Source organism: Myotis yumanensis, unplaced genomic scaffold (assembly GCF_028538775.1).
Source record: "Myotis yumanensis isolate MYYU_CA2020_CCGP unplaced genomic scaffold, mMyoYum1.0.hap1 SCAF_2, whole genome shotgun sequence".
NCBI lineage: Eukaryota > Metazoa > Chordata > Mammalia > Chiroptera > Vespertilionidae > Myotis > Myotis yumanensis.
In genome coordinates this window covers 209,680,064-209,688,936 of record NW_027223753.1, presented here as the reverse complement: position 1 = coordinate 209,688,936, position 8,873 = coordinate 209,680,064, and the positions used below count along the sequence as shown (strand labels likewise).

Here is an 8,873-nt window from a genome sequence, read left to right as displayed (position 1 = left end):
CAAATGAACATGCACCACAACAACCCAAAATCTCTGGGACACAGGAAAAGCAATCCTGAGAGGAAAGTTCATAGCACTACAGGCATACCTCAAAAAACAAGAAAAATCAGCAATAAACTATGTAATCCTACAACTTAAAGAACTAGAAAGGGAACAACAAGAAGAGCCCAGAGTAAGCACAAGGAAGGAAATAATAAAGATTGAGCAGAAATAAATAACATAGAGACTAAAAAACCAATACAAAATATCAATGAAACAATAGCCGATTCTTTGAAAGGATAAACAAAATTGATAAACCATTAGCCAGACTCATCAAGTAACAAAGAGAGAGGATCCAAATAAATGAAATCAGAAACGAAAGTGGAGAAGTAACCACAAACACCACAGAAATACAAAGAATTATAAAAAAATACTATATGCTAATAAGCTGGACAATGTGGATGAAATAGACAAATTCCTAGAAAAATACAATCTCCCAAAACTTAATCAGGAAGAATAACAAAACCTGAATAGGCCAATAACAACCGATGAAACAGAAGCAGTAATAAAAAAAACCTCCCACCAATAAAAGCTCAGGTCCAGATGGCTTCACAGGGGAGTTTTTCCAAACATTCAAAGGAGAACTAACATCTATACTCCTCAAAATATTTCAGAAAACCCAAGAGGAAGGAACTCTTCTAAACTCTTTTTATGAAGCCAGCATTATCCTAATTCCAAAACCAGATAAAGACACTATGAATAAAGAGAATTACAGGCCAATATTCCTGATGAACATAGATGCTAACATCCTCAACAAAATATTAGCAAATTGCATCCAGCAATCTATTAAAAAGATCATACATCATGATCAAGTGGGATTTATTCCAGGGATGCAAGGCTGGTACAATGTTTGCAAATCAATAAACGTGATACATCACATAAACAAATTGAAAGACAAAAATCACATGATCATATCAATGGATGCAGAAGAAGCATTCGACAAAATCCAACATCCATTTTTAAAAAAATATATTTTATTGACTTTTTACAGAGAGGAAGGGAGAGGGATAGTTAGAAACATCGATGAGAGAGAAACATCGACCAGCTGCCTCCTGCACACCCCTCACCGGGGATGTGCCCCCAACCCAGCTACATGCCCTTGACCAGAACCGAAACTGGGACCCTTCAGTCCGCAGGCCGAAGCTCTACCCACTGAGCCAAACCGGTTAGGGCCCAACATCCATTTTTGATAAAAACTCTCAGCAAAGTTGGAATAGAGGGAGCGTATCTCAACATGATAAAGGCCACATATGACAAACGACAGCCAACATCATACTCAATGGGCAAAAACTAAAAAAAACCATGTCCCCTAAGAACAGGAACAACACAGGGATGCCCACTCTCACCACTCCTGTTCGACATGGCACCGGAAGTGCTAGCCATAACGATTAGAGAAGAAATAAAAGGCATCCAAATTGGAAAAGAAGAAGTAAAACTGTCATTTTTCGCAGATGACATGATACTGTACATAGTAAACCCCAAAGACTCCTTCAACAAACTACTAGACTTAATAAATGAATTTGGGGATGTGCGCTGGCGCCGCTGTGATTGGACAGCCGCTTGTGACGTGCGGGGACTGCGGTGGCTCTGGCTCCGGCTCTCGGCCCTTTAAAGGGGACGTGCGGCGGCGGCCGGGGGGGGGGGGGGGGGGGGGGGGGGAGGGGGGGGGGCGGGGAATGGAAGGCAGGTGGAGGGGACGGCCCAGACGCACATCACCCACGGACCCTCCGGACTCGTGAGCCTCAGCCCAGAAGCCCGAGGGTGGATAAGACACCGAGTCCCCTCCAGCTCCCGCAAGTACCCCCCCCCGCCGCTCCAACCTGCGCCCCAATACCTCCCCGAGCCCCTCTCTCCACTCTCTGCGCTTCACCCTCAGCCGGGACAGACTTCTGCGGCCGCCGCTCCGCACCCTGCCGGAGAAGCTCAGAGGTCCTTGCCCCTTTTATTTGAGGAACTCTTTGGGACGACACAAAATATTGGATCATTCAGGACAAAACTGCTCCAGAGGACGGCGGGATGGCTGCGCAGGGCGCGCCGCGCTTCCTCCTGACCTTCGATTTTGACGAGACCATCGTGGACAAAAACAGCGACGACTCGATCGTGCGCCCCGCGCCGGGCCACCGGCCGCCGGAGAGCCTGCGCGCCACCTACGGCGAGGGCTTCTCCAAGAAGTACCTGCAGCGGGTTTTCCATTTCCTGGGTGAGCAGGGCATGCAGCCGGGGGACCTGCGCGCCGTCTGCGAGGCCATCCCCCTGCTCCTGGCGACCTGCTGCAGTTGGTGGCCAAGCAGGGAGCCTGCTTCGAGGTGACTCCCGTCTCGGATGCCAACACCTTCGGCGGGGAGAGCGCGCTGCGCGCCGCCGGCCACCTGGGCCTGTTCCGCCGCATCCTCAGCATCACGCCGGGCCCGACCCGCGGGGGCTGCTGGCGCTGCGGCCCTTCCACGCGCACAGCTGCGCGCGGTGCCCCAGCAACAGGTGCAAACACAAGGTGCTCAGCGACTCCCGGCGCGAGCGGGCCCAGGACAGCGTGCCCTTCGAGCGCCTTTGCTACGTGGGCGACGGCGCCAATGACTTCTGCCCATGGGGCTGCTGGCCGGCGGCGACGTGGCCTTCCCGCGCCGCGGCTCCCGCATGCACCGCCTGCTCCAGGAGGCGCAGAAGGCAGAGCCCAGCTGGTTCCACGCCACCGTGGAGCCCCGGGAGACCCCCACGACGTGCGCCTCCACCTGCAGCAGGTGCTGAAGGCGTGCTGAGACGGCGGCCTGCAGGGGGCGCCCCGTCCCCTGAGGAGGGAGATCGGGAAAGACAATCTAGTTTTTTAACTTCCTTTCCCTTTCGCTTTGGTATGTCCCCCTTTGGTGTGGAATTTCTAGAATTCCAGGCCCGTCCATTCGGGGGCTGAAGGAGGGAGTTCAGAGCCATCCGAACGATCCATGCAGTTAAACCAGCGCGGCCGCCCCCCTCAGAGCCACAGCAAACAGTTACATTCCGGACGGTGGCCCATCCCGGGTGACGCGCATTCCGGGGACGGCAGCAGCGTTTCCTAAAAGCTCGTCCTCTGAACTGGGAGGAAGAGGTTCCCTTGTGCGCGAGAGAATTTTAACGGCTGCCTGGCCCGTAACTTCCCCTCTCCCAGGCTTAGGTCAAGGAGGAATCCTCCCGATCGACTCCCCGCGGAGAGAGGAAGCTCACCCCCCCTCCCACCCCCACAGCCGCAGTCCTAGATTTCGCTTCACCTGCCGCGATGCCACACTACACCCCTTTTCTTGAGTCCCTTCCCCGCCCATCCGGCCAGCAACCCCAAAGGAAGAAAAGCCAGACTAACAGTCTCCTCCTGGTGGTGGAACGAGGTAGTACACGGTCTGGCGTGGGTCAGACCAGCCAGGAACATCGCAGCGGTGCCTTGGTGTCCTCTCCTACCCCAGCCTTGTCTATGCAACAAGACCGGGGACAACCAAAGTCACCCCCGTGGGCTGGGCCCTCTGCGGCCCCCTCCTCTCCTATGGAACAGAAAGCCATGATGTTTTAAAGCAGAGCCAGCGAAACCCAAGCCCCTCCTCTTTGGTGTTTTAGAGCTATTAAAGCAGGTGAAGTGGCGCGCGCGAGCGTGTGTGTGTGTGTGTGTGTGTGTGTGTGTGTGTAATAAATGAATTTGGCAATGTGTTAGGATACAAAATTAACACCCAGAAATCTATGGCTTATTTATACACCAATAATGAACACACAGAAAGATAAACTAAAAAAAAAATCACGTTAATCATCACACCAAAAAAATTAAGATACCTAGGAATAAATTTAACTAAGGAGGTAAAAGACCTATACTCGGCAAACTACAGGACATTGATAAAAGAGATAGGGGAAGATATAAACACTTGGAAGAATGTACCATGTTCATGGATTGGTAGAATCAACATCATTAAATTGTCCATACAACCCAAAGCAATCTATAGATTCAATGCCATCCCCATTAAGATACCAACGGAATATTTCACAGACCTCAAACAAACTCTCCAGAAGTTCATCGGTAATAAGAAAGATCCAAATAGCCGCAGCATTCCTGAGAAAGAAGAACAAAGTTGGAGGAATCACAATACCAGAATTCAAACTATATTACAAAGCCACTGTTCTCAAAACTGCCTGGTATTGGCACAAGAACAGACATACAGACCAATGGAACCAAACATCGAACCCAGAAATCGACCCAAGTCATTATGCTCAATTAATATTTGACAAAGGAGGCAAGAGCATACAATGGAGTCAAGATAGTCTCTTCAATAAATTGTGTTGGGAAAATTGGACAGATACATGCAAAAAAAAAAAAAAAAAGGAATCTAGATCACCAACTTACACCATATACAAAAATAAACTCAAAATGGATAAAGGACTTAAACATAAGACGGGAAACCATAAAAATCTTAGAAGAGTCCATAGGCAGCAACAGATTAGACATATGTTGTAACAATAGCTTTACCAATACAGCTCCTAGGACAATGGAAACTAAAGAGAAAATAAACACATGGGACTACATAAAAATAAAAAGCTTCTGTACAGCAAAAGAAACCATTAACAAAACAAGAAGAAAGCCCACTGCATGGGAGAACATGTTTGCCAATGTTATCTCCAATAAGAGTTTAATCTCCAAAATTTACAGGGAACTCATACAAATGAACAAAAGGAAGCTAAACAGTCCAATTAAAAAATGGGCAAAGAACCTAAATAGTCACTTTTTGAAAGAAGACATAAGGAAGGCCAAGAGACATGTGAAAACATGCTCAAAGTCACTAATCTGAGAGATGCAAATCAAAACGACAATGAGACACCATCTCACACCTGTCAGAATGGCTATCATCAACAAATCAACAAACAAGTGCTGGCGAGGACTCAGAGAAAAAGGAACCCTCTTGCACTGCTGGTGGGAATGCAGACTGGTGCAGCTACTGTGGAGAACAGTATGGAGTTTCCTCAAAAATTTAAAAATGGAACTCCCATTTGACACAGTAATTTCACTTCTAGGCATATATCCCAAGAAATCAGAAGCACCAATCAGAAAGGACATACATATGCATCCCTATGTTCATAGCAGCACAACTTACAATAGCTAATATTTGGAAACAACCTAAGTGCCCATCAGCAGATGAGTAGATTAAAAAATAGTGGTACATCTACACAATGGAATACCATGCTGCTGTAAAAAAGAAGGAATTCTTACCATTTGCAACAGCATGGATGGACCTGGAGAGAATCATGCTAAGCAAAATAAGCCAGTTGGAGATGAAAAAATATCACATGATCTCACTCATTTGTGGAATATAACAAACAACATAAACTGATGAACAAAAATAGAGCCAGAGGGAAAAAATATTTTAGAATATAATAGAAGTAATCCTGTTATTAGTAGATTTTTAATATTTCCTATAACTTTTGTGATATCATATTATGTTAGTACAGTTTTGGTAATATTATTATACCAAAAATCCTTATTTTCTTGAAATATTAATGTTTATTGCATGTAATATTATTATATTTAAGATAGTTTTCTTTGAAATGTTAATGTTTATTGCATGTAATATTACTATATTTAAAATCGTTTCTCTTGAAAAAAATGAGACAAAGATTTAAAAAAAAAAAGAAGTGAAGCCCTAACTGGTTTGGCTCAGTGGATAGAGCGTTGGCCTGCGGACTGAAGGGTCCCAGGTTCGATTCCAGTCAAGGGCATGTACCTTGGTTGCGGGCACATCCCCAGTAGGGGTGGTGCAGGAGGCAGTTGATCGATGTTTCTAACTCTCTATTCCTCTCCCTTCCTCTCTGTAAAAAATCAACAAAATATATTAAAAAAAGAGAAGTGACGTAAAAGAATCCCAATGTAAGTGGAGGAAACACTTTGGATGAGAAAACATCTGAAGATTATGCTGATGGATTTGCACAGATTGGATCGGATGAAAACCTTAGTCTGAACCAGCCTTCAGGGTTGATGAGGCAGCTGGGCCCTGAGCTCCATTCCCAGAGGCCTCAGAACATGGAGCAGGTGCAGGCCGGGCTTCAGGAAGCAAAGCACAGGCCGAGTCAGGACAAAGCCTAGTGATGGGATAAACCACAGGTGGGAATGGCGCTGGTGTGTCCCTGTGCCCTGTGGTGCAAATGAACATGTGGGTGACCCACGCAATGCTTTTTGCCGGGTTTGATGATCCCTTTCATGGACTCACTGTTCATTATTTCCGCACGACTGCATGCCTGGATGTCTTTGAAAAGTACAACTGCCCTCCCTTGTCTGCAATTTTCCTTTCTGTGGTTTCAGTTACACGCAGTTAGTAGTAGTGATTAAAAAATATTAAATGGAAAATTCCAGAAGTAAATTATCCATCAGTTTTAAATTGTGCACCATTCTGAGTAGCATGCGGAATCGCGAGCCGTCCCGCCCTGTCCTACCTGGGTCCTGGATCATCCCCTTGACCAGCATCTCCAGTGCAGCCCACAGGCCTCCCTGAGACCCCGGGATCGCTGGCTGTCCCTTGGAAGTGATGGTCATGTTACAGCTTCACTGCCATCCACCACCCCCCAGAAGGGAGGACACAGGAAAAAAATTTCCCAAAGTGATTCCTTTTTCACATGCAGTGACACAGTGCGCTGTCATTTTAAGCGGAAAGCAATGAACACACACAGACACAGAGGCACACATGCACACACCCCATGTGTCTCCATCACTCTGGGCTTGGCCCCCATCTAAAGAAGGGCCCTCACCCCTGTAGGAGTTTCCCCAGACTCCTCCTAGCCCCACCGGCCCCCTGCTCCAGCAGGAAGGCCCCCCACTCCTGCCAGTTAATCCATATCCATAAAGACCATGGGGTGCCCCATGTGGGAAGCAAAAGTGGCCTCTGCCTGGGGCTGGGGCCAGAGTCTCTGAGCTCCTCGCTCTTCCTGAGTCTGAGTCTCCTCACACCGGCTGTCCTTAGAGACGCTTTCACTTTTGTGCAGCCTGGTGTGTCATCGAACCAAATGTAGGGGATGGGGTCCTGTTGGGTCTGGCTGCAGCCATAACTGAGCTGTCCTTAGAGGCCCGTGGCCTTTTGGTCACTGCAGTTCTTGCTTAGGCCTTGTCATGGGCTGAGCTGTGTCCCCTAGTTGAAGCCCTAAGCACCTCAGGGTGTGGCTGTATTTGGAGATGGTGCAGGTTAAATGAAGGTCACTAGGTGGACCCTAGTTCAACAGGATGGGTGGACCTATAAGAAGAGATTAGGAGACCGGTTTCCTGCGGCTGATAGTGGCAGCCGCAGGGACATGGATCTCAGAGAGCTGGAGAGAGACAATACGGGGCCACTGTCGCCTGAACTTGCCTGTGACCGCAGTGTGCTGCAAGGAGCCGTGCGTCCTGGGCGTCGATGAAGCAGGCCAGGGCCCTGTGCTGGGCCCCATGGTTTACGCCATTTGTTATTGTCCCATGTCGCTCCTAGCAGTTCTGGAGGCCTTGAAAGTGGCAGACTCAAAGACCCTGTGGGAGAGCGAGCGGGACAGGCTATTTGCGAAAATGGAGGAGGACGGGGACTTTGTGGGCTGGGCACTGGACGTGCTGTCTCCAAACCTCATCTCTACCAGCATGCTTGGGCGGGTCAAGTATAATCTGAACTCTCTGTCCCATGATACAGCCGCTGGGCTGGTGCAGTATTCATTGGACCATGGCGTCAACATTGCTCAGGTATTTGTGGACACTGTGGGAATGCCAGAGACATACCAAGAGCGGCTGCAGCAGTGCTTTCCTGGCATTGAGTTGACAGTCAAGGCCAAGGCAGATGCTCTCTATCCCGTGGTCAGCGCTGCCAGCATCTGTGCCAAGGTGGCCCGAGACCAGGCCGTGAAGAACTGGCAGTTTGTGGAAAAACTACAGGACCTGGACACTGATTATGGCTCAGGCTACCCCAATGATCCCAAGACGAAAGCATGGTTGAGGAAAAACGTGGAGCCTGTGTTTGGCTTTCCCCAGCTTGTCCGGTTCAGTTGGCGCACGGCCCAGAGCATCCTGGAGAAGGAGGCGGAAGGTGTTACGTGGGAGGACTTGCCAGCAGGGGATCAGGAAGGACATGGGAGGATTACATCCTATTTCAACGAAAAGCCAGGAAACGGCCCCCATCTCCCCCACTGGTACTTCCAGGAACGTGGCCTAGAGTCAGCGACCACTCTCTAAGAGCCAGCCTGTACCCCTTTACCTTCAGTTTGTGATTAAAATTGCTTAAGGAAAGCCAAAAAAAAAAAAAAAAAAAAAAAAAAAAAGAAGAGATTAGGACACACACAGAGGTACGGCCAGGTGAGGACACAGGCAGGCAACAGCCAACTGCAAGTGAAGGCGAGACGCCTCAGGGGAAACCATCTCTGCAGACACCTTGATCTTGGACTTCTAGCTCCCAGACTGTGAGGCCATAAACGTCTGCTGTTTGAGGCCCCCGCCTGTGTATTTGTTCTGGGGGCTGAGGCTGACTACTGCGGCCTGAAGACACAGCTTTCGCTGGGCGGGCCTGCTGGTGACAGTGGTGCTAGGCTCTCAGAATCCTGGATCATGCTCCTTGGGATTTGCAGGGAGTGCTGGGGCCCAGCCCAGGCAGGGGAGCCGAGAGAGCCCCCAATCCTGGAAGGCTCCCCGACTTCCTCAGACCCACACATTGGCTCTTCCAGCTTCAGGGGGGAGTCTGACACCATCAGAGGTTCCTGCCCAGCATCAGTCCTCGGGGCTGTTGCAGGAAGAACCCAGAGGACACGCTGCACCCTCCCCCTCCTCCTTCCAGGTCACCTAGTCTACCTGGTGAGACCTGGAGCGCATCACCTGGGCGGGGTCAGAGCCTGCA

General features: G+C 49.2%; 2 pseudogenes; both read left to right on the top strand.

Annotated features, from left to right (window-relative positions):
- Nucleotides 1-1,565: 1,565 nt before the first annotated feature.
- On the top strand, nucleotides 1,566-2,795 carry LOC139002711 (phosphoethanolamine/phosphocholine phosphatase pseudogene; annotated as a pseudogene).
- Nucleotides 2,796-7,317: 4,522 nt separating this feature from the next.
- LOC139002327 (ribonuclease H2 subunit A pseudogene) lies at nucleotides 7,318-8,253 on the top strand (annotated as a pseudogene).
- Nucleotides 8,254-8,873: the final 620 nt, after the last annotated feature.